At 49.6% G+C, this 25,478-nt stretch overlaps 1 long non-coding RNA gene across 1 annotated transcript; it reads left to right on the top strand.

Moving 5' to 3' along the window:
- The first annotated feature begins 10,539 nt into the window (after window positions 1-10,539).
- Window positions 10,540-13,320, top strand: LOC113601128 (uncharacterized). The gene is made up of 2 exons (XR_003422281.2): window positions 10,540-10,826; window positions 12,991-13,320. It is a non-coding gene; the product is annotated as an uncharacterized LOC113601128 (long non-coding RNA).
- The last annotated feature ends 12,158 nt before the right edge of the window (window positions 13,321-25,478 follow it).

Genomic DNA, 25,478 nt, shown 5'->3' with positions numbered 1-25,478 from the left:
ATTAGACTCTGTTCTTTTTACCCATCAGCCCACGTGGGATGATTGCCAGCAGCTTTTGCAGGTCCTGTTCACGACTGAAGAAAAAGAATCCTCAATGGGGCCCGAAAACTAGTTCCGGGCGCAGACGGGAATCCCACCACCAACCAGGCTCAGATAGATGCCTCCTTCCCCTTAACTCGGCCCCAGTGGGATTTCAACACGGCAGAAGGTAAGGAGAGGCTCCGGGTCTACCGCCAGACTCTAATGGGGGGGTCTCCGAATGGCTGCTAGAAAGCCAACCAATTTGGCCAAGGTAGGAAATGTACAACAGGGAAAAGATGAATCTCCGGCTGCCTTTTTAGAACGGATCATGGAGGCATTCCGTACCTATACCCCCATGGATCCAGAGGCTCCGGAAAGCAAGGCAGCTGTTATCATGGCCTTTGTAAACCAATCGGCCAAAGACATTAGGAGAAAATTACAGAAAATAGATAGACTAGGAGAAAAAAGTCTGCAGGACTTACTGGTGGTAGCCGAAAAGGTATATAATAACCGGGAGCCTCCTGAGGACAAGCAGGCTCGCGCCATGGTGGCTGCCAGCAGTAAGCAGACTCGAGACCTGGCCAGAATACTACTAGCTACCACTGCTGACTTCCCCGAGGAACGAGACCGCCGTCTCCGGCAGCTGGCAGACGACACAAGAAAGGGTAAAAGCACCACCAAGGGGGGGAAGCAGAGGCTGCAGAAGGATCAGTGCGCATACTGCAAGGAGATAGGGCATTGGGCCCGAGATTGTCCAAAAAGAGCTGGCGGGAAGGGAAGCAAGACTGATCGAGTAAAAGTCCTAGAGCTGGATGAACTAAGTGATTAGGGGAGTCAGGGTTCGGACCCTCTCCCCGAACCCAGGGTAACTCTTAAAGTGGAGGGGACCCCTATTGACTTCCTTGTCGACACCGGAGCACAACATTCGGTCCTCCGCACCCCACAAGGAAAACTAGCCAGCAAGAAGTCCTGGGTACAAGTGGCAACTGGTATGAGCCAGTATTCATGGACTACCCGAAGAACAGTAGATTTGGGAAGGGGCCGGGTATCCCACTCCTTTATGGTAATACCAGAATGCCCCTACCCGCTGTTAGGACGGGACTTACTGACCAAGATTGGAGCTCAGATAACTTTCAGACAAGGGGGGCCTCAGGTCACCGATGGCAAGGGCCACCCCATCCAGGTCCTGACCATGAAACTGGAGGATGAATACCTCCTCCACCAGGAGGCGCTCCCGAGAGAGGATAATATAGACAGATGGCTACGAGAATTCCCCTCGGTTTGGGCAGAGACAGGGGGGATGGGACTAGCCGCTCACAGGACCCCAGTCCTGGTAGAGCTCAAGCCAGGAGAGAGTCCGGTAAGGATCAAACAATACCCCATGTCTCAGGAGGCCCGGAAGGGGATCCAGCCACACATCCGGAGACTACGAAGCCTAGGGGTACTAGTTCCTTGCCAGTCTGCCTGGAACACCCCCTTACTGCCGGTCAAAAAGCCTCACACAAATGACTACCGACCGGTACAAGACCTCCGGGAAGTAAATAAGACGGTTGCGGACATACACCCAACTGTTCCCAACCCATATACTCTTTTGAGCTTCTTGGTGCCCTCCAGGGTCTGGTATACTGTACTAGATTTAAAGGACGCCTTCTTCAGTCTGCCGCTGGCACCCCAGAGCCAACCCTTGTTCGCCTTCGAGTGGCATGATCCGGAGGAGGGCTCCAGTGGGCAACTCACCTGGACACGGCTACCTCAGGGATTCAAAAATTCACCCACCATCTTCGACGAGGCTCTACACGAGGACCTGGTATTTACAGACACCTCTGGCTGGGTGGAGGCCTACCCAACCAAGCATGAAACGGCTCAGACGGTGGCTAAGAAGCTACTAGAAGACATCTTACTCAGGTATGGTTTTCCTGCCATGGTAGGATCAGACAATGGACCAGCTTTTATCTCGCAGGTAACAGGCAGTAGCCAAGGCGGTGGGGGCAAACTGGAAATTACATTGTGCTTATAGGCCCCAGAGCTCAGGACAGGTAGAAAGAATGAATAGAACCCTAAAAGAGACCCTTACCAAATTAACCATGGAGACTGGCGGGGACTGGGTGACTCTCCTACCGTACGCCCTTTACCGGGTTAGAAACACTCCTTACACTCTGGGTTTTACTCCCTACGAGATCATGTTTGGCAGGCCACCCCCTGTTATTCCCAGCCTTCGAGCTGAACTTATTGCTGAGTTTAAAGATCAAGAACTTTTTCTTTCCTTGAGCGGGCTCCAGAGGGCGCACGAGGACATTTGGCCACACCTCCGTGCCATCTACGAGGCTGGCCCAATCCCGACACCTCATCAGTACAGGCCAGGAGACTGGGTCTACGTCAAGAGGCACCACCGAGAGACTCTCGAGCCGCGCTGGAAGGGACCCTACATCGTGGTGTTGACAACCCCCACCGCTCTCAAGGTAGACGGCATCGCGACCTGGGTCCATCACACCCACGCTCAGCCAGCGGACCCCTCCTCGATCCGGAAGGACGTTGTCACGCGATGGGCCATCAGTCGGGACCAACACAACCCGCTCAAGCTCAAGCTACAGCGCATTTGACCTACCTAATATTGGTAACTCTGTTAACTCTGCTTGTCATTGCTCATGCTGCCGGGAGTCCCCACACCCCCCAAAACATCACCTGGCAGATCATAGACACCAGCTCAGGGACAATACTTAATCAGATGTCCCAGAGCCACCCCAGGGACACTTGGTTCCCAGAACTTTGCGTAAACCTCCAAACTCTGTTCCCCTTGTCACCATAAATGCAGCCGGTCCCATGATTGGGTCCCTAAGCTACATGACAAGGGGGGAATGAAAGGGCGGGCCTACGCCAGCCGACTCCATCTTGTTCTGTGTCCTTCACCTTGACCACACCTCCTCCCCTTGAGTAACCCCCCCCTCACCTGCCTAACAGGACTCGACCCTTCCCCAGGACCCTTCCCCAGCCAATCGGCTGAGGCCATAGCCATTACCTCACCAACTGCCCCCAGGCCCCAATAAAACCTTTGTCCTTTTGAAATTCGCTCTTTCCCTGGTATCTCACCGCTGCGTCGGTGCAGGTAGGGGATTGAGCTCGAGCTAGCTCGAATAAAGGCTCTTTGCTTTTGCATCGGACTCGGCTCCCTAGTGGTCTTTGGGGATCACGAATTCTGGGCATAACAGTATGAATTCATGAATTTTTATTTCATTAGTTCATTTTATTTTCATCTTATTTATGTTACTCTTTTTAATATTTAAAGAAAAATTTTAACATTTATTTTTGAGAGAAAGAGACAGAGCGTGAGGGGGAGAGGGACAGAGAGAGAGGGAGACACAGAATCGGAATCAGGCTCCAGACTCTGAGCTGTCATCGCAGAGCCCGACGCGGGGCTCAAACTCACGGACCGCAAGATCATGACCTGAGCTGAAGTCGGACACTTAACCGACTGAGCCACCCAGGCACCCCTCTTTTTAATATTTTAAATGCAGACATATTTAAATATTTACATTTCTTTTTTTTTCGTTTTTTTAAAAATTTGTTTTTTGAGAGAGAGAGACACAGCATGAATGGGGGAGGGGCAGAGAGAGGGGGAGACAGAATCCAAAGCAGGTTCCAGACTTTGAGCTGTCAGTACAGAGCCGAACTGAGAGATCATGACCTGAGCGGAAGTCTGATGCTTAACTAACGGAGCCACCCAGGTGCCCTAAATATTTACATTTCCACCATTCCCCTAGGGACCCCAGCCTCAGCGCCAACTCTAATCCTTGTGATAAAATCCTTCCCACAGAACGCAGCATGTGAGTTCCTTCTCCTGTGGGGGGTTGGGGAGGAGATCTGTGCGACCTTAGAAAAGTTGTGCAGATCGATCTAAAGGACTCTTCCTCACTCAACTGTAGAGCTGTGAAGAGGTCATTGGCACTGGCCCAGCGCCAGTGGAGGTGTCATGGCCGAAGCAAGAGCTTGAAGCTCACTGGACGCAGACCTGCTTCACTGCAGTGTTAGGATGGGCCTTCCCAAGCCAAAACCACAGGGAGAGGAATGTAACCCATCTGAAATGCGGGCACCCACTTCGTTTCCAAACATCACCTCTGAACTAGAACAGCTTCACCTTTGGCCCATCCCTCTGGCAACGTCCAGAGGTGACCTTCACCTTCCAACAATCCTCCCCAGGTTCTTGGCCTCCAGGCTGCTGTCCTCATCAGCCAGGCTCAGAAATTGATCCAAGAGAGAACAATCGGAACCCAGATCTTTTACTATCCAAATATCACCTTGGATAATATCATAGAAGACTTGTAAGAACGTTTTTCAGGATTCACCCACAAAATCTGAAAGTTCATTAATGCTGAAATAATCTGTAATTTTCTTAGTAAGCTTGAGGGGACCATAATTAGCATAACACTGACAAGGGATTTGCATTCCAATTAGCATATTCTTATTAATTTAATTACCGCGGTGGGAGCAGCTCCTTAGCCTGCCCTTTGATAATTGGGAGGCTGTCCTTTGCTTTGAGAACTATCTCTCGTGACATCTTACCTATTATTTTTAGCTTTGCGATGAAGAGCCATATAATTAGGGGATATAGCCAGAAGGAAAAATAAAATTTATGTCCAGGATCAGCAAATTTTTATTTTCAGACTTAAGGAAAAGCCAGTCAGGCTTAGGTAGATTTGGTTTCCCCGGGGGCTTATTTGAAATGCAGAAGCACAAAGGGACCTATTCTTTCCATAACAGTTAAGTCGTCCATTTCAAGGGATTGCTGTGATTCAGCGTCTTTCTTAAAAACACAAATAAAATAACCAATTGAAATGTTGATGCTGTTATTGATTTGCCTGGAACATTCTTTACCTGGTGTGGCCTCAGCAGGACGTTGTCCTCGCGACCCCAGGAGAGGCCAGTGGTGAATGCTGAACACAGTTTCACCATAGTCTCCACCCATAGGTCAGTTTGATGGGGCTGGAGAACAAAATTACCAAAATCTCATGATTAAAGCACTTCTCGTATCTGTCACCCTTGCAGACAGCACTGCGTTGGTGTTCTGAATCACTTTGTCTTACATAAAACTCCAAGAGACTGTTTCTCCTTCCTTTCTCCCTGCATTTACCGAAGGAAACCACACTGCACTGGATCTGAGGTCATGAAACTCACCTTACTGACCTCTGTTCGGCCGGGGCGGGGGGGGGGGGGGGGGGGGGGTGAGGCTGAGAGCAAGTAAAACGTCTGGCTGTATAAAAAAGGAAAGAGAAAATCTAGCTAGCGCTAATCTCAGTGAGAAACTTTAGAAGGCCTACAGTTTAAATAAAAACATCTTATATAATCATAACATAAGGGAAAAAATACGAGGTTGAGTCTGGATGTGAGTTCTAATCCTCAGCGGTAACCTTGAGCATTTAGGAGAGCTGCCTCAACTTTTCAGGTCACAGAGTTTTTATCACCAAAAGATGAAATTAGATGAGATAACCTTGAGTGTTTCTGTCAAGTCTAGAAACATATTTGACCTAGTAATACACTTGCTTACGTTTTATCTTCAGTTTCATGTTACTTTTAAAATACGGTTTTGAAGTCCTCTAAGAGGAACAGTAATGTGCTCGGGAGTTGAAATTAAACAAGTGGGGCGCCTGAGTGGCTCAGTCAGTTCAGCCCCCACCTGACTTTGACTCAGGTCATGATCTCACGGTCTGTGGGTTCGAGCCCCATGTTAAGCTCTGTGCTGTCAGCTCAGAGCCTGGAGCCTGCTTTCGATTCTGTGTCTCCCTCTCTCTCTCTGCCCCTCCCCTGTTCTCTCTATCTCTCTCTCTCAAAAATAAACATTAAAAATTTTTAAAAAAGAAATTAATCAAGAATATATAGAGAACAGAATCCCAAATGATATTCTCCTCCCCTCCCCTGCTCACACTCTCTGTCTCTCAAAAATAAATAAACATTAAAATTTTTTAAAAAGAAATTAATCAAGAATTTATATAGAACAGAATCCCAAATGATATTCAGACCAATATCTCTTACTTTTTAACTGAAAAATACCTTCTTCTTTCTCTAACTGAAATTTTTCTCCAAAATAAGAGAAAGCCGCTGGAAGGGTGGCCAGGTGATGTCACCTGATTGGAAGCCAGGTGACTTCATGCCATGGATGCCCTCTGTCCCTAGGACATTCAGGCTCATCAGACCTCGGGAGTTCAGCCTCTCTGCCAGACTGGTCCCAATTTCCATTATTCTTGGTGGCTTATGTAAGGGAGGAAACAATCTTCCTCTGCCCCCTTAGGGTAGGGGGTCTATAATCAGACTGACAAAAGACAGATTAACAGGAGAAAAGGCAGACACATTTCACTTGTTGATAATTTACTTTTTCCCCACGAGTGGAGGCCTGCACAGAGATGGAGACCCAGAGAAGGGGTCCAATTAGGGAGTGGGGGCATACATACCACTGTAACAAAGACAGTTAAGTCATGGAGAAGTGACCAGACCAAGGAAATGGGGTTTGGGCATCCAGGAGCAGACGCTGTGGGAAAGGAACTATACGGGGATACTAATAGAAGCTGAGGGTTATTCAGTGAGACGGTTTATGCAGAGGCATCCTGGGACCACCGCCATCTCTGGTGATAAAGGCGGTCCTCCCTTCCTGGTTTGAGACAGGGGCACCCCTTCCCAAGGCAGATTCACTCCCTGTTCTTACGTGGAAGGAGATGGCAGGGCTTCCCGTGTCTACCGTTTCTTTCTTTTTTTTTTTTTCTCAAGTTTACTTATTTTGAGAGACAGAGAGAAAACGAGCAGGGGGAGGGCAGAGAGAGGGAGACAGAGAAGCCCAAGCAGGCTCCATGCTGTCAGCACAGAGCCAGATGCAGGGCTCGAACCCACAAACTTCGAGATCATGACTTGAGCCAAGATGAAGAGTCGAACGCTTAACTGACTGAGCCCCCCAGGCGCCCCGTGTCTGCTGGTTCTTAGTTCCTTTGGCTCAATATAACCTTTATGGAAAAGTGGCATATTTGGGGGTGGCATACTCTGATTACATATTCAATTGTAACAAATATGAGAACTGAGATTTCAACAGCGCTGTCTAGAACTTTCTTACGACGATAGAAATATTCCATGTCTGTGCTGTCCAACATGGTAGCCACTAGCCACACGTGACTATTGAGGATAAGAAATGTGACCAATGCAAGTGAAGGGCTTAATTTTTTTTATAATTTTTTTTAATGTTTATTTATTTTTGAGAGAGAGAGAAAGCAGAGAGGTACAGAGAGAGAGGGAGACACAGAATCCGAAGCAGGCTCCAGGCTCCGAGCTGTCAGCACAGAGCCCGACATGGGGCTCGAACTCTCGAACCGTGACATCGTGACCTGAGCTGAAGTGGGGCCCTTTTCCGACGGAGCCACCCAAGCAGAGGGGAGGAATTTTAAATGTGAACCCACTCAAATATGTGCATGTGGCTAGCAGCTTCCGGGGACAGCAGAGCTCCGGGATACTGAGAACATAAACCATCGGAAAAGACTGGGTTAGCTTTTAGCAAGAGGAGTTTGACCGCAAGCCTTATCGCGCACTGTACCCAGCACTCCGGGTCACATTCCATTCTGGGATGTTTGCTTTTTCTTTACTTTAGTATTTACTCAGAGTGCCCTCTACTGTCTCCGGGATGACAGTTTTGAAATGTCCTCAGTGTGAGTGCCTGAGGATGACAATCGGTTCTGTAAACCCTGCAAATCAGCCCAGAACTAACTGCTGTTACCAGCACGTCTTGTCTTTAAGTCCTGATGCTTCAAACTCGACGCAAGCAGAACCTCTCCTGAAGATAAATTGGCAATGAACTCAGGAGACCTAAACCATTCTGGATTCTTGATGCACCATTATTTCTGCTAAATCTTTTCTTCTTGGCCAGGATGATGTCTTTAGGCCTTGCTAGGAGCTGATGTCTAACATCTCACATTTATATTCTGTGTTACAGGGAAGATAGGCAGGGAAACCAGAACTCGATAGATCTGCAAGAGTCTGAGGCAGATATGGGCAAAACAGCGGGTGGCTTTGAGAATGAGATCCAGAAATTTAAGTCCAATCCAGGAAGCATGGAAATCCAGTGAAGAATCTTAAGGAGAATATGGGAACCTCTGTTTGGTTTGCAACATAACCATTTTATGGGTCAGAATCATTTCTCCCCGGTGATTCAGGGACAAGTAAAAACAAAAAGAGAGACAGAGACAGAGAAGCCAGGCTAGCCTCTGCTTAGGGGATACGGTACTTTCAAATTCAAACTAATAGTCGACTTAGTCAACAGCTTTACTTGGGGAGAAAAAAAAAGTGATGCAAAGTTTGTGGTGGAAAATCACTGGCTTACTTGGTGGGCCACGTGAGTCACTTGGCAGAAGTTGGAACACCTGCGTTTTCTTGCCCTCCCGTAGGAAATGTGGAGAACAGTTAGAGAACGTGGATCATGAGGATACGGCAATCCACGTGGGCGTAAATCACAGGGAAACAGAGAAAGCACAGAGTATAACAACACAGGTTGCGTTCGACTCAAAAAGCGGAAGGCACAAATCCAATTTAGAAGCTCACAGAGCAGGAAGGATTTACAGCTTCTGCAGAAACTAAGTGGGTTGCAGGCTTGGGGACTGGTTAAGTTTCTAACCTGAGCCATCGTGATACAGTTAATGGGTGTACGTTTTATTAGACGCTCAGGAGGCAGAATGAATGTGTCATCTCTGCAAATATGTATTGTTCATAAGCACGGGCACTTGTGGTGTGCAGGGGGTGGGAACCTGGGCAGAACCCAGCTCCTGCCCGGACCAGTGTGCAAACCCAGGCAGGGTGCCTGGTGGCCGGCCGTGGGAGGGCGAGGCAAGGCAGGAGAGGGGCACTGTTGCCAAGCCTCCCACCTCCTCCTCTCTGGCCGGCATAGACGTGATTCTGCACTTGAATCAGGAAGCTTGGCTCCGTCCCCGGTCCAGAGGTTAATCCAGGCTGATCTGACCTAAGCACAGTGGTTCCATCCCGCTAGCTGATTTTGTAAGTGAAGCAATCCTGGCCACGAAGCTGTGAGCGAGGCTTCCGGGAATAGGTTCTCTGCTCTCAGGGGGACGTGGGTGAGCATAGGCCAGCCCGTACAGGACACCTACAGCTGGAGAAGCCTTGGGAGCCTGTGCACATGTGGCCTGAACGTGAACCAACGCGTTGCAAATGGCAGGGCAGAGAGACGGGGAGAACGCGAGTCCCCCGGATTCTGTGGGAGCCAACACCCGACGGCCCTGCGGGGTGAACAGCGGTCCGGTGTGCCCAGGGCCATTCCAGTCTCAGCCCTGTGGCTCCCTGCTACCTGCCCCGCATCGTACCGAGGGCGCTACATCTACTGTTTTCTTTCCTCCTCACGGCGATTTTTTTTTAAGCTTTTTACTTTGAGATGTTTGTAGATTCACACGTAGTTGAAAGAACTAACACAGAGAAATCCCATATATTCTACCCAGTTTTCCCCCAGTGAGGACATCTTATGAGACTACGGTACATCACAACCAGGATCCCACCACGGATCCGGTCAAATATAGGACAGTTCTATCACCACAAGGATGACATCATCGCCCTTGTACAGATACACCACCTGCTTCCCACCCAGCCCTCCTGAACCCCTGGTGGCCATGGATCTGTTCTCCATCCCTATGATTGTGTCACATCAAGAACATGGTATCAGTGAAGTCTACAGTACGTAACCTTTTGGGATTGGCTTTTTTCACCCGGGTTAATTCCCTGGAGATTCATCCAGGTTGTTACCCATTGGTTCTTTATATTTCTGAGTGGTTTTCCGTGGTGTGGATGGATAGGAACTGGTGTGTTCATTCACTCAGTCAAGCACAATTGCATTGTTTTTAGTTGTTGGCTGTTGGGACTGACCTGATATGAACATCCATGTGCAGATGTCATTTCTCTGGGGTAAGTGCCCAGGAGTGCATTCAAGTCATACGGTGGCTGCATATTTAGGTGGCTTTTTCGTGTGTGTGTGTGTGTGTGTGCACGCTTGCATGTCCCAAGTGGCTGTGCTGGCAGTATGCCTTCTCCTCCTAACCTTTCAGAGTCTGCTGATGTTTCATGTGGAACACATGGGTTCCAGCTGTACTAGTGGGAGTCCGCCACCTTCTGCCACGGATTTTTCTAGGCAGATGTGCGTTAGTTCCCCAGGACTGCCATAACAATGTACACAAAGTGGCGGCTTCAAACAACAGAGATCTGTATCTAATGGTTCATTCAGAGTCCAAGATCAAGGTGTCCACAGACCCGTGCTCTCTCTGAAAGCTGTGGGGACATCCTTCTTCGCCTCTTCCCAGCTTCAGGTGGTTACAGGTGACCCTTGGTGTCCTTTGGCGACCCTCAGCTGACAGCTGCCTCACCTCCATCACCTCCGTTGTCACATCATCCTCCTTGCGTGTCTGAGTCATCACATGGCCCTGTTCTTCTAAGGACACCAGTCACATCGGGTTAGGAGCCCACGCCACCCCATTGTGACCTCGTCTCAGACTCACAAACTGCATCACAATGACCCCATTCCACATAAGGTCACATCTGAGCCACTAGGACTCTAATGGATCTTTTTTTTTTTTTTGCAGGGGAAATGCCACGTTCCTGCGGAAGAAAACGACACCCAAGCGCCAGCCAGTGGCAGAGCTGGGGTCTGAGTGTGATTGGGCCACTCTGGTTACTATATCCCCATAACTGTCCAGGCTCACCCAGCTCAGCCAGCTAGTAAAAAGTATGTTAGTCCTTAAGAAAAGGGAGGTCGTAGCAGCTGTACCAATGGATCAGTACCACAGGTCGTTTTTTCTTGCTTTTCGTTGTGTTTTCTACCTCTCCTTTTGCTGTTTGTTTTCTACTTAATTGTCTTCTATCTGGAATGTCTGGCATGAATGATTTCAGATCTTTGACAATTATGGATATTTCCATCGTGATCTGTGTACAGATACATTTTGGTGAATGTTCCATTTCACATATATTTTATTTTAAGTGTCCTAAAACTCCCTGAGAAGAGGTGAGCAGATACTAACTTCATTGTCAGATGAGGAAATTAAGCATTAAACAGACTAAGAGCCTTTCCCTGGTTGAATATTTATTAAGAGAGAGAACAGAGATTTAAACCCTAACTTGCTTCATTAAAGTCCCTCTTAACTATTTACAGCAACCACCCCCGGGAGTCGTATAGGGTGGCTGAGAATCCGGGGCCATTTCATTTTTACTTTGCATTCTTTTTTTTTTTAAGTTTAAATATTTATTCCTAGAGAGACAGAGACAGCGCGAACGAGGGAGGGGCAGAGAGAGAAGGAGAGAGAGAATCCCAAGCAGGCTCTGCACTGTCAGCACAGAGCCCGCTGCCAGGTTGGAACTCACACAACCGTGAGATCATGACCTGAACTGAAACCAAGACTCAGACACTTAACTGACTGAGCCCCCCAGGGGCCCCTTTACTTTGCATTCTTATGCACTATTTGATTGAAAGAAAAAAAAAAACCAAGTATGTATGGGTTTTGCAATTTTGTAGAGAACAATGAAATTGGGGCAGGGGTTAGGCAATCGCACTTCTGGGAATTTACCTCAAGGACTTAGTCCCACAGACTCAGAAAGAAACTCGCAAGGGGATATTCGTCAAGGGTGGGGATCCAGAAGCAACGTGACAGGCGTGTGAAGGGCCTGGTACACTACACTCAGACCCCAGCCCCCCTTCCCGTGATGCCACCTGTAAGGCTTCCTGGGAACGGACGTATTTGAGGGCAGAGTCGGGAAATATCTGGAAAGATCTTTCCACTACACTAAGTAACACTGGTTTATTTCTGGATAATGCAATCTCATGTATTGTTTATTTTTGCTTTGTCGTGTTCGAGGGACCCCTGAGGGGCTCAGTCGGTTGGGCATTTGACTCTTGACTTCGGCAGAGGTCATGATCCCAGGGTCATTAGTTCAAGTCCCGTGTCCGGCTCTGCACTGACTGTGAGGAGCCTGTTTGGAACGTTCCCACCCTCTCTCTCTCTCTGCCCCTCCCCTGCTCTCTCTCTCAGAATAAATAAATAAACATTAAAAAAGAAAGAAAGAAAGTGCCCCTGAAATGCAGCTGGCCCTTGTCTTCTCCGGTGGGGTGTTGGCATAGGCTAAGGCTGAGCATTTTTAATTTATGCAGCTGAAAGGAAACATGTTTATTATTATTATTATTTTTATGTTTTTTAGTGTTTATTTATTTTTGAGACAGAGACAGAACATGAACAGGGGAGGGTCAGAGAGAGAGGGAGACACAGAATCCAAAGCAGGCTCCAGGCTCTGAGCTGTCAGCACAAAGCCCGACGTGGGGCTGGAACCCACAGACCGTGAGATCATGACCTGAGCCGAAGTCGGACACTTAACCGACTGAGCCACCCAGGCGCCCCTGAAATCTCCATTTTTAGGTCATCAAAGCTCATGTGCTGGTTTCATATGGTTCAACATCTATTTTCTTCAAAAAAAAAAAATTGTTTTAGAGAGAAAGAATGTGCCCTTGTGAGTGGGGGAGGGGCAGAGAGAACGTGGAAGAGAGAATCCCAAGTTGGCTCCACACACAGAGCAGAGCCGGTCACGGGGCTCAAACCCTTGAACCGTGAGATCATGACCTGAGCTGAAGTTGGACCCTTAACTGACTGAGCCCCGCTCCCCCCGCGTCTCCTCAACCATTATTTTTAATGGTTCCACCTTTATCAAAGAGTAGTTGTTAAGACCTGTCATGTAAGAGCGGGACCGAATCCCACCATTTGAACACACTTCACGAGCCACACACTCTCCCCTTCTCCCTGCCCCCCAAAGCCAGTAAATACTTGAATGATGCCAGAAAATTCGATTTCAATTAAAAGTACATACGATGAATTTTCAGCTTTCCCTTTGGTCCTTTCCATAAACTTCCACCCCACTTTTCCCGGTTCAAATTAGGTTTAACTTTAGATTTGCTTTTTCTCTTTTCAGAAGTAATGTGCATTCATTGTAGGAGATGTGCCAAGTGGACAAAAGCACGGGGGTCCAGAAGGGTCAGCACCTCCCGCACCGTGTTCATTGCCCTCGTCTGAAAACCTCGGATCAGCCCCGTTCGTACTTCCTGAAAACTACCTTGGCCTTGTAAAGAGTCCCTCATGGCTTTGCTAGATTATCGAAACCCGTGCTAATACTTACTCAGGTGGCTGGAAGTATGAATTAGTTCCTTAATCATCAAGCCCGGGTCTGCTGTAGAAGCGTGTGTCCGGTGGTACAGTAAAAATAACCGGCTCCTCTAAGGAATGAAAAGTGACTTGAAACGCAGACCCGAGCACCTTGGCTGGCTCTCAGATACCGTTCTGGATGATTAACGCCTGGGACGAGGTGGCCTGGCTCTGCTCTCCAGCCACAGAACAGTCACCAGGGCCCATGGCATCCAGGGAAACCGAGAATGGAATCAGGTGGGGGGGGGGTGGGGGGAGAGAAAGACCACAGGGCCGCCTGTGGATGCACAGGAAATCTGCTGAGCTAATTTCTGAATGTATTTCAGAGCCACGCTGTGGACAAGTTAGTGCCCGTAAATGATGAGACGCTCACGCCGGAGCTTGAGCGGCGAGGCGCCTTTCTTCAAAGCTGGCTGATCCTGGGTGCCGTGGGGGCTCCCCCTGGCTCTGGTGGGTTATTGCAGTGGGGACAGTGCTGTCTTCAGATTCGCGTCTGCTCTGGTTGCAGACGAAAGCTACAGGAAGCATCTGGGAAATGAAAATACATTTATTCCCCTTGGGTAGTCTTAGAAAAAATGTCTTATCTCAGTCCGTTGAGGCTGCTCAGAATCCCACACACGGGGTGGCTTACAAATTAGGCAGCTCTGCAGGCCGGAGGCAGATCAGGATGCGGGCTGGTCTAGTGTCTGCTGAGGTGTCCTCACTGCGCCCTCTTGGGGGGGAGCGGCAGGGGCTCTCTTGGGGTCTCCTCCCAGGGGTACTAACCCCCTTCAGGAGGGCTCTACCTCATGACCCAACCTCCTCCCAGATGCCCCCCTCCTCATCCATCATCCCCTTGGGTGCTAGGGTTTCACCGCATGCATTGGAGGGACACAGACAGACCCAGCAAGTACGCATCTTTCCTCTTAAAGATGATGCCTGCATTGCACAACGAAGCGTGGGAATCTTGCCCGTGTCCTGCCAGGAATGCTGGACCGTGGGCCCCCGGGAGGGCCTGGGGGTCTTGCTGAGCACAACCCAGGGTGCCTTGGGCAATGCCCACGGGAGTGGGAGCTCAGCTCTGGGCTCCACTGAGGCCCTGAAGAAGGATCCTTCTGGTCACATTGCAGGCAAGAGCTCTCCGGGTCCCATAGGGGCCCACTTGGCCTACAGAGCTGGTCTGAAGATTATTTGAGCCTGGAGATAGGTAACATACAGCGGATTCAGAAAGAAGCTTCGTCTGAGAAAGCAGCTTCACCCCCACAGGGAAGGAGACGGGCTGGCCCCAGGATGGGAAGTTGTCTTGGCAGACATGTCCACAGCGGCCACACCTCCCATCTTCCCCTAAGAATTCAATGTCTCCCCACAGCAGCCCTGTCTGCCCCCCTCACCCTATGGTTGGCACACGGACCCTGCTCTCTCACTGCTCAGGGGCAGTGAGAGAGCTCACATGTGCGTGAATAAACTTGCCCTCTTTTCTCCTGTCTGTCGTTAAGTGTCCGGGCCCCCGCCACTGGGTCTGCACCGGTAGAGGGAAAGCGTTTCCCCCAACGATACAAATCAAGAAGGGCAATCCTGGGGTTGGCAACACCCCCTCCGTGCTGCCCCCTGAAGACAGCTGTCTGCTGCCCCATGTCTGCCCACGTGTGGGTCGTGACGGTCTCTTCCCCGGAAGGTCCGAACCTCGCAGGGATGCAATTCGAGAAATTTACCAGAACCATGAAACCCTGTGATTAGACCAAGTGGTGGCTTACGGGCACCAGTTGCAGCCCTGGCTTCACGTCCTGAGATGAGGGTCACCTTCTTTTTCAGCAGGCATTATGCTCATTGTTTATTTAGTTTTTTTCAGAACTTCAGAAATTCTAGTCTTTAAGAAGGTCTGTTTTTACAAGTCTACTGTTGGCAGGATTTAGGTTTGATTCCAGAGGGGCCAATGTTCCATTCCAGGGAAAGGTAGAGAATATTGTATGTAACGGAGTTTCAGTGCACAGATAAAGACTTACGGGACACTTATCGACTGTATGGTGCGTAGGGGTGCCTGGGTGGCTCAGGTCATGATCTCGCAGTTTGTGAGTTCGAGCCCCGTGTCGGGCTCTGTGCTGACAGCTCAGAGCCTGGAGCCTGCTTTGGATTCTGTGTCTCCCTCTGTCTTTGCCCCTCCCCTGCTTGCACTCTGTCTGTCTCTGTCTCTCTCTCAAAAAAAAAAAAAAAAAATATATATATATATATGAAAAAATAAAATTAAATTAAAATAAAAAGCAAACCCACATGACGAGGGGAGAGCCCTGGGGAGGCCAAGGCATACATGGTCAGGAAAGCTACAGATGGTCAAGAGAGAAGCCAGAAACAGGGTCCAAGGCCACAAATGTATTGAGTGGCCGAAGTGACCGTGAGGTGGGTCCCCGGTGACGTGGGTGAGAGCAGTTTCGGGGCACGTGGAGGGCAGGCTTTCTGGAGGAAGTGGAACAGCTAGTGACCACGAGTCTTGTGGAGAATGGAGGAGTTTTAGCCACACAAGGGAGGAAGCCCCTTGCTCAGAAGCCTGCCCATCATGGCTCAAAATTCCAGCTGAGACTCAGTGAGGAAGAAGAAAACGAGAAACCTACAAGAGGAGAAGGGGGTAGTTCGCAAGGTGGGCGTAGCCATTAAAGGCCAGGAAAAGTAGTTATTTTTTAATGTTTTTATTTATTTATTTTGAGAGAGAGAGAGGGAGGGAGAGAGCATGAGTGGGGAAGGGGCAGAGGGCGGGGGGAGAGAATCTCAAGCAGGCTGTCAGCACAGAGCCCTGGGGCTCAATCTCAAGAACCAGGAGGTCATGACCTGAGCCCAAACCAAGAGTTGGACATTCAACCGACTGAGCCACCCCGGCGCCCCAGGAAAAGTAGCTCTTTCGCAGAGAATTAAAAGAACAAAAAGCCGTCCGCTGGGAGACCGAAGAGGTAATCGCGGACGGGATAGCACCGTGTGGAAAAGACTTTCACGTACAGTGTCTTAGAAACATTCAGCATCCACTCAATCGGTTACTGAAAAATCAAAAGCAATGAACTTGGAGTTCCTTGTTCTCTGGGCACAGGGAAGGTCACTGTTTCACAAGAGGAAGTCGAGCCGTTGAAAGCAAAAGCTAAGCCTGCATGTCAGACAAGGGGAAGGATGAAGAAAAAATTGCACAGGTTTGGGGGGAGGTCAAAGGTCAAAGAGCAAGGGCAACGCAAAACCCAGCAAAGACCCAAACCCACAACTTTCCAGAAGCCCCCTTAGCAGACGGAGTAGTTAAGTCTCTTGCGTGCATTTGCAAACATGGAGGCGAAGCTTGACCTCGGAAGCCTGAGGCCCGGGTGGGAGGGAGGACCTTTCTCTTAAGGTGTGTGCCATGTGAGTGTGAGTTTCCCTGCCCGGACGCTGCTGTCCGGGTGGCCAGGCTAGGCCTCCTGGAGGAGCTTTGCTGGGGACCCTGTGCAAAAGAGGCAGGAAATGCAGACAGAAGGGCTCCGATGTCCTGTGAGCTCCGGGCCCCTCATTCCTCGTTACTCTGCACACAAACTGGAACCGTGCAGCCCAGGGAACACCCTTCTGAGCAAACACCGCCCCGTTTTTGCACAGGGGCAGAGGATTCCTGTGGTGGCCCGCGAGCCTCTGGGCCTGGTGGGTGGAGGCCAAGGAGGCTGGGGAGATTAGCCCCAGGGCTCCCAGGAGTAGGGGTCCCAAGCCTGAGCTGCTCAGACTCACCTGGAGGCCTGGGCCCCACCCAGAGTTCCTGACCATGCGTGGGGCTGGGGCTGGAGAACTTGGGAACTTCAAGAACCACAGGGCTGGCCTGAGGAAAACCATCCCTGAGAACGGGTTCTCAGGACTGAATAGGGAACAGCCAGACGCTAAGGACCCATGTCTTAGCAGAGAGCAGGAGAGGCGTCCCAGCTTAGGAGGACCCCAGAGAAACCGTGGGCCCAGGGAGGAAAGGGGCATCTCCGCCAGGGCCAGAGACAGAGGGGAGGGGAGAGGCCGGGACCTGACTGGGACTTGACTGCCTGAGGCCCCCCATGGCAGTGCTGGCCTCTCCCCCTCCTCTCTCTGTCCTCAAAGCCCTTCAGAGTTCTCCCCACAGACGCACATCCTCCAGGATGAGGTCCCAGACTTGAGGTCAGTCAGGAGGTGAGGCACAGACAAGCTGGTCTGTTACACAGAGGAAAGGAAGGGGTCACGTCTCCGCTCTCGACTTGTAGCCAAATGGCACAATGCTGCTGGCAAGGGACAGGGTGGCCGGGCACAGGTTCTCCTGGGAACAGCAGCACCAGCCATGCCTGGCAGAGCCCGGCTGGCCTTGACCTCGGACCTCCGGGACTGCGAAGAGATAACTGTGTGTTGTTTAAGCCATCCAGAATGTGGCACTGGGCACAGCCGTCCGGGCAGAAGAATACACCAGGGAACAATGTGTCAACGTGCCTGTCCCCAAGGAAGTTGCAGTCTGTTCTGGGGACAGAAATGTAAAGACCTGTGTTCATCACAAGACAGACAAGGGTGTCTGAGAGATGCTTAAACCAGGGTCAGGACAGAACAGATGACCCACACTCTGGGGATCCGCCTATGGAATCACCCAGATTTGGATGAAGCTGGGCTAGGGATAGACAGAATGGACGCACTGGGAGATAGCACCAAGGAGGATGCTGTGGGGCTGACCCCAGACCAGTTCCGGCATTCGTGGGCAGGACCTAACTTCAGGTTTCCCCTAGGGTGTGTGACTCAGGGGTGGTGACAGCAGATGATGCAGAGGCCGGGCGGGCCATCGGGAAGACGGACTGATGGTACAGGGGACAGGATCTAAGGGCACCTGGGTGGCTCAGTCGTTAAGCGTCCAACTTCGGTTCGGGTCGTGATCTCAGGGTTCGAGCCTCGCATTGGGCTCTGTGCTGACAGCTCAGAGCCTGGAGCCTGCTTCGGATTCTGTGTCTCCCTCTCTCTCTGCTCCTCCCCCCCCCCCCCAAATAAATAAAACATTTTTAAAGATTAAAAAATATATGTATTAGAAATCTACCATTTTTGGAATTTTGTATTGACTTCTTTTCCATTTCTACAAAATTCTTTAAATTTGTTTTGAAGTTTTTGGATAGTTTTTATGATAAACAGAAAACGAGCTGATGGAAGAAGGCATTGGTGTCAAATTAGATGAGATTCTATGTTGAAATCTAGGAAGAAGCAGATTGTTGAGCTACAATAGCAGCCTGTATTGCTAGTTAGATCATTGCCGCTTTGGGTATTTTGTTTCACTTTCTTTAAGCTGGGAAGGGAGTTTTCAAATGTCCTCAGTCAGGTTCCCACCTCACCCCGTAACTTGTGTGCAGACGTTTATGCCGAACAAATAGTCTTTCTGTGACCGTGGTTTGCCCAGCAGCCCTAGCAGGGTCCCGAGGCATTGCTTCCCCAATCCCGAATCCGGGAATCCAGCCCTGGGGTCATCCACTGACTCCAAGGAAGGGAAGAGCAGAGACTCGGGGTGGCGGGTTCTGAAACTGAAACGGAAGACCGACTCCATAAACACCCACAGTTTCCTGCCCAAGCTGGGGTGGGTTGCTGTCCCCGAGGGCCTGATTCATCATGCTGAGTGCTGTTGGTGCCGGCTGAGGGGGTGTTGGTCGAAGTGGGGGGCTCCCCCCAGGGAGGGAATAGGGATCTGACGTCTCCCATGCACCCCTGTGTACAGGATCACACGCCTCCTGGGGGCCGGGAGGTACCATGCACATTTGGTAGGTGAGGAAAGAGTGCAGGACCACTTGGAACACTTGCCCTGATTTGCTTGGTTAAAACGTAGCCAACAGGGTTCCCAATTCCATTCTCTTGTCATCTCTCCACACTCAGCTGACACCAGGCCTTCGGCAGTAAATTGAAGGGATCACGACGGATATTGAAATGGCCAGAAACTGTGCAGGAAAGATCGGTACGTTTGGTACCTACAAATAAAAGTACACGTACGTTTGGGGCGCCGGGGTGGGGGGGTGCTCAATTGGCTGAGCGTCTGACTTCGGATCAGGTCATGATCTCACGATTAGTGAGTTCCAGCCCCGCTTGGTCTCTGTGCTGGCAGCTCGGAGCTCAGAGCCTGGGACCTGCTTCAGATTCTGTCTCTCTCTCTCTCTCTCACTCTCTCTCTGTCAAAAAACTACCATCAACAAGGTTGACATGGTTGAGTTTTGTGTATGTATATATATATATATAAACTTTTATATTTTATATTTCATAGAAATTCATTTACAGGTATTCGCTTTACATGTTTTGTGTTTATGTGTTGGAAATTCATTTACATACGATACACATATGACTTCCAATCTTTTATTTTGAAGAATGGCAAATCTATAGTAGCACCATGATTTAAAAAAGTGCTCACGGGTTTTTAATGGGAAATTAAGAAAAGGCAACCCACCAACGACCAGTAGATTTTTATTTATTTATTTATTTTTAAATATTTATTTCTTTTGGGGAGAGTGCAGTGGGGAAGGAGCAGAGAGTGGGGGACAGAGGATCCGAAGCCGGCTGTGCGCTGACAGCCTGTCAGTGAGGGCCCAATGTGGGGCTGGAATTCACGAACTGTGAGATCACGAACTGAGCCGAAATCAGACACTCAACTGACCGAGCCACCCTGGTGCCCCCTGACCATGGATTAAAAAAAAAAAAAGGTTATTTATTTATTTTGAGAGAGAGAGAGACAAAGTATTTGCGTGCCATGAGTGCACACGAGCGGGGGGGACAGGCAGAGAGAGAGAGAGGAAGAGAGAATCCCAACGAGGGGCTTAATGTCATGAATTGTGAGATCATGACCTGAGCCCAGATCAAGAGTCAGACGCTTAACCGACTGAGACGCTCGGGCTCTCTGACCAGCAGATTTTTAAATAACGATTTTGACCTTACTGATGATCAAAGAAGCACAAATGGAAATGAGACCTACTTCTACCTACCATGTTGGTAAAGATTAAGCTTTGTCACTGGATATTGGGAGGGTGTTGGACAGACAGGGGAAATATTCAGCACATGCGCTGCTATTCTGTGCAGAATCCCGTGCTGACATCACTACTCTCAGTGCATCTGCCCACCGAACCCCAGGGAGATTATCAGTTAGCTTTGGCCACAATTGAAGGCTCATTCGCCACCCAGGAGAAGAGAATACTGTAAATCAGTATTAACGGAAGTATACAATGAAATCATATTTTTGGCATTGAGGCATTTTGAAAAATGTCAGCTAAGTTTTTTACATGTGGGTGGCAGAAATTCCTGTCCCCCCGCCCCTTCTCCTTTTCCTAATTACAGAATTTTTATTTGGGTACATGATGACTCAGAGTAAAGACTACATTTCCCAGCCTTCCTTGCAGCTAGGTGTGGCCACGTGACTAACTCATGGCCAATGGGATATAAGCAAAAGTATCATGTGTCACCTGTTTGACACTCTGCCTGTCCTTCCTTACTCCTGCTGCTTGGAATGTGGCTGTGATGGCTGGAGCTCCAACCGGGACTTGGAGGGTGAGAGTCGACTCTGAGCTGGCTGAGCTGTGAGCTGGAAGGAGTCCTGAGGATTTTGTAGAACACACTGCCAGGCCAGCCCCAGATGGTCTACCTCAGAACTTTTTTGTGAAAGAAATAAATGTCTGTCTCTTTTAAACTCCAGTTATTTGGGGCTTTCTGTCCCTGTCAGTGAGAACCTCATCCTGACTGACCCAATTTACACATGCTTCACCTGGCAATTCCGGCTGCAGCAGATTAGTTTACAGAAATGACTGGACAAGTGGGCAAAACTGTCTCATATCTTAGGATGCGATGGCTCAACCCACTGTGTCCACGATAATGAGGGGTAGCATCTTCAGCGGCCGCTGGTACATGTAGAGAACACTTTATATATAAATCACTTTTGTTCTGAAGGGGAACCTGGGTCCTGTGGATGTGAACCACGGAGAAAGAAATGAATATTTTATGGCTGTGAACGTTGGGGTCCTTGCGCAGATGGCGTGGTGCAGGGCAGTACCTCCGATTTAGACACAGCCTCTGCCACAAGCCTCTTGATTTCGGCTCAGGTCATGATCTCACAGTTCGTGGGGTCGAGCCCTGCGTCTGGGCTCTGTGCTGGCGGTGCAGAGCCTGCTTGGGATACACTGTCTCTCTCTCTCTCTCTCTCTCCCTCTCTCTCTGCCCCTCCCTCTATTTCTCTCTCCCTCTCTCTCTGCCCCTCCCTCTATTTCTCTCTCCCTCTCTCTCTGCCCCTCCCTCTATTTCTCTCTCTCTGCCCCTCCCCCGATTTCTCTCTCTCTCAAATAAACTTAAAAAAAGGAAAAAGGGAATAACCAGGAGTGATGTTCACCCCTGAGAAATTTGACGATGAATTTTAAAGTGCATTGGTATTATTCTACAGCAGTGGTTCGGAACTGAAGGCCATTCTGCCCCCCAGGGGACAGCGGGTGTGGTCTGAACAGATATCTTGGTTGTCACCACGGAGAGGGTGTGAGTCCTCCCATCTGGTGGTTAGAAGCGGGGCGCTGCTACCCGTCACAGGACACCCCCCCGTGCGTGTGGCCGTGCTGAGGTCAGGGATCCCCGCTCTAGACAGAGACGACTGTCGCCTGAGAGCTGATGAAGACGTGGGAGCACCCCGTTTTTCCGGATGCTTGTCCGTGGCTCCTCTCTCTCCCCCTCCCATGTGCTCCTCCTGTCCCTCCTCCCCCCACTGTATCCCACGTGCAATCCACAGCAAATCGGGTAGATTCCACCTTCAAAGCACACTCAGAGTGTAAACACTTGGAACATTCCTCAGTTATCATGCTAATCCCAACCACCGCTGTCTCTCCCAGATGCCTCTGCCTCCACCAGGGCCGCAGCCACCTCAACACAGCAGGGAAGGGAAGTGACCTTGTTTCTCCTCTGCTCAGAATCCTCTGTCACCCTTTTACCTGGTACAGCGTCTAAGCCTTAGCCCTAATGATGCCCTCTAGGCCCTGGTATCCTTCTCTGCCACGCCCACCCCTAATCACAGCCCCGACTTCTAGCTTACCTCCTCTCTCCTCTTCTGGCTGCTCTGACCTCTTGTGGTCCATCAAGCCCACCAGGTGGGTTTCTGCCCCAGGGCCTTTGTACTCCCTGCTGTCTACCTGAATCCTTCCTTCTTTCTACAGATGAATGCACCTTCAACTCTTTACCTCCTAATGCTTACAGAAACTCCATCTCGAAGACATCCTGTTTAAAATGGAGCTCCCTGCATTACCGTCAGGCCTTGTTCTCTAGGTACCTTCCCCATTTATTTTTTCTCCGTCTAATATTTAATCACTAAGACAGTATATATTTTGCTTGTTTATTTTGTTGGTTGCCTTTCTCGTTGCTTGATTCCTAGGTCGGGGTTTAGAGCTCAGTGCTACAATTCCTACCCACTGAGAGAATAAATGATAGGTAGGGTTTGTTGTTTTGTTTTGCTTTTTTTTTTTTTTAATTTTCGGTTTATTCATTTTGAGAGAGAGAGAGAGAGAGAGGCAGGCAGGGAGGGGCAGAGAGAGACGGAATCCCAAGCAGGCTCTGCACCGTCAGCACGGAGCCTGATGCGGGGCTCGAACTCACGAACTGCGAGACCATAACCTGAGTCGAAATCAAGAGTCGGATGCTTACCCGACTGAGCCACTCAGGCGCCCCATGTTTTTGCTTTGCTTTTTAAAAAGGAAGAAAGTACTTTAAAAGGTAAAATTGTGGCACGGCAAGGTACCTACAAACACTCCCAAGTTACTTTGCAAAATCCAACGAAAGCAGCCATATTTTCTCATTTCTTTTATTTTCACAGTAGACAGTCCCAGAATTGCTAAGTTTACATCTCTTTTAAAAGGAAACTGCCAAAAAAAAAAAAAAAAAAAGAGGTTAGAGTGGGAGAGAGCCAAAGCATAAGAGACTCTTAAAAACTGAGAACAAACTGAGGGTTGATGGGGGGTGGGAGGCAGGGGAAAGTGGGTGATGGGTATTGAGGAGGGCACCTTTTGGGATGAGCATTGGGTGTTGTATGGAAACCAATTTGACAAAAAATTTCATATATTGAAAAAAAAATAAAAGGAAACTGCATATTTTTCTTGGCCTGGGGAACGTTTCATCTAGCAATTGGAAAAAGGATTAGCCTGTTAGGCCAGTGGTTTAAATCCAGGCAGAGTAAACATCATACTTGGCAGGTGAGTAGCTCCTTAAACAGACTCTTAACCCAACATCTCCCTCCTTCCTCAATACGGCCTCCTGTGATCATGACTAGGGTGATTGACGGTCTTCTGGAATTTTTTAGGAGTGGTTGAAATTTGACATGGAGACATTCTCTCATTTGAATGTAGTTTTTCAAAGTGCCGGAGAATTAAAAAAATTTTTTTTTCAACGTTTATTTATTTTTGGGACAGAGAGAGACAGAGCATGAACGGGGGAAGGGCAGAGAGAGAGGGAGACACAGAATTGGAAACAGGCTCCAGGCTCTGAGCCATCAGCCCAGAGCCTGACGCAGGGCTCGAACTCCCGGACCGCGAGATCGTGACCTGGCTGAAGTCGGACGCTTAACAGACTGCGCCACCCAGGCGCCCCAGGAGAATTAAAAATTTTTAACACACTCGCTGAGTGGATTCTACACGCCAGGCACTGGCTGGGTGCTGGGATGGTCCGTCCCCTGCGAACCTGCTCTGAGAGCAGCTGTCTTCTGCAGTGGAGACAGCATTCAGTTAATGAAATGTATCCAAATACACAATAATTGAGCACGGACGGTGTCTGGGTTCTAGGCACTTGGGACGCACACAGAACAAAACTCAAGGACCCTCATGGGCTCACAGCACCCTGTTTAGTGAGTGAGAGGGTAAGCTGAGACAAGCAAGGATGGCTGGGGAGGATCCTAAGTTAGTTTAAAACCTGCTCCCTGTCTCTACGGAATTTGACAATTACTATAGGGGGTAAGAATGAAAATACAGTGGTCTGCTTAGGAAGTGCAGAGGCTTGGAAGGGCTGGGAGGGGGGCTGGATGATGTGGTTTCAAGTGTTGGGGGTTGGAGCCAACAACCTACAGAGTTCTCCAGACGTCTTCAGCGCAAAAAGGTGGTCTTATTAAAGCATGGGGACAGGAGCTGTGGGCAGAACAGGGTGCACTGGGGTTGTGATAGGTGACTGATTACAGACCTTCAGGTTGGGAGGGGGTTGGGGACAGCATAAGTCTCTAAGGTATTTTGGAAGCCAGGTTTCCAGGCTCCTGAGGGGGCTCACAATTGGTAAGGTTGCTTTTTTTCTTGTAAATCATTAAGACGGTTGCAAACTGACGGAGAATCCGGAGACTCCGCTGCTGCACAACTGTGATCTCTGTCAGGTAACTATTTGTTTCTTTTTAGCAAAGCACTGACCTTCAGACACTTGGGTGTTCCCGGAGGAATGTTAGACCCTGCCTGCCTCATTGTTAGCCGGCTGCAGATTATAAGGAAATTTAATTTTATTTTCTTTCTTTTGCCTTTGTTTTCATCAGTGGACATTCAGAGAAAGGACTGTGACAGGAGTCACCGAGGGGGGCCTGGAGGAGGGGACCTGCTCACACGGATGAGGGGCTGGGGGGGCTGACAGGTGAGGCAAACCCAGTAAGTGAGGGTGGGGGGCAGCACACCTGGGCATGGTGTGTTTTCAGGACACAGCTTCCCGTCTCCCCAGGATGGTGAACTCGTCCGTCCTTTCCTGACTCGAAGCTCGAAGCTTTCTTGAGCAACTATTGTGTGCCAGCTAGGCTTTGATGTGGAGCACAAAAACAGGGGACAGGACCGGTGGGCAGAAAGAGCTGCACTGGGGTCGTGAGGAGTGACCGATTCTAGAAGATTTTCTACTCTAGGGAGGGGAGGGTGGAGTCCAGCTCCCAGGAAGTTGAATCCATGGGTTTGTGGAAGTTCGGCTGTTGATAAGATTGCTTTTTTCTTGCTTTTTTCTTGTAAATGAAACCGACGTTGACTCAGGTCCTGCCTGCCTGCGACCTCTGTCAGTAAACCACTAGTCGTCCCCTCTGGCAAAGCGTTAACATTAAGGCAGTTGGGCGTTCCCGGAGGAGTGCTCTATTCCGCCTGACTCAAGTATGTGTCACTCAGGTTATAAGGAAATTGAATTTTACCTGCATTTCTTTTTGCCTTTGTCCCCCACATCAGGAGGCAAGGCGGGTCTCTGAACAGGAGAGGCAGGAGTTAGGAAAGGTCCCGCTCCCCAGACTCAGGGGGAGGGCGGTGCGGTCACACCTCTGCACAGCTGCACCTGAGAACCTGCTGGGCCAGGTCCTGTTCC

The sequence above is a fragment of the Acinonyx jubatus genome, chromosome A1, assembly GCF_027475565.1.
Source record: "Acinonyx jubatus isolate Ajub_Pintada_27869175 chromosome A1, VMU_Ajub_asm_v1.0, whole genome shotgun sequence".
In the NCBI taxonomy this organism is placed as follows: Eukaryota; Metazoa; Chordata; class Mammalia; order Carnivora; family Felidae; genus Acinonyx; species Acinonyx jubatus.
This window is presented reverse-complemented; position numbering and strand designations above follow the sequence as displayed.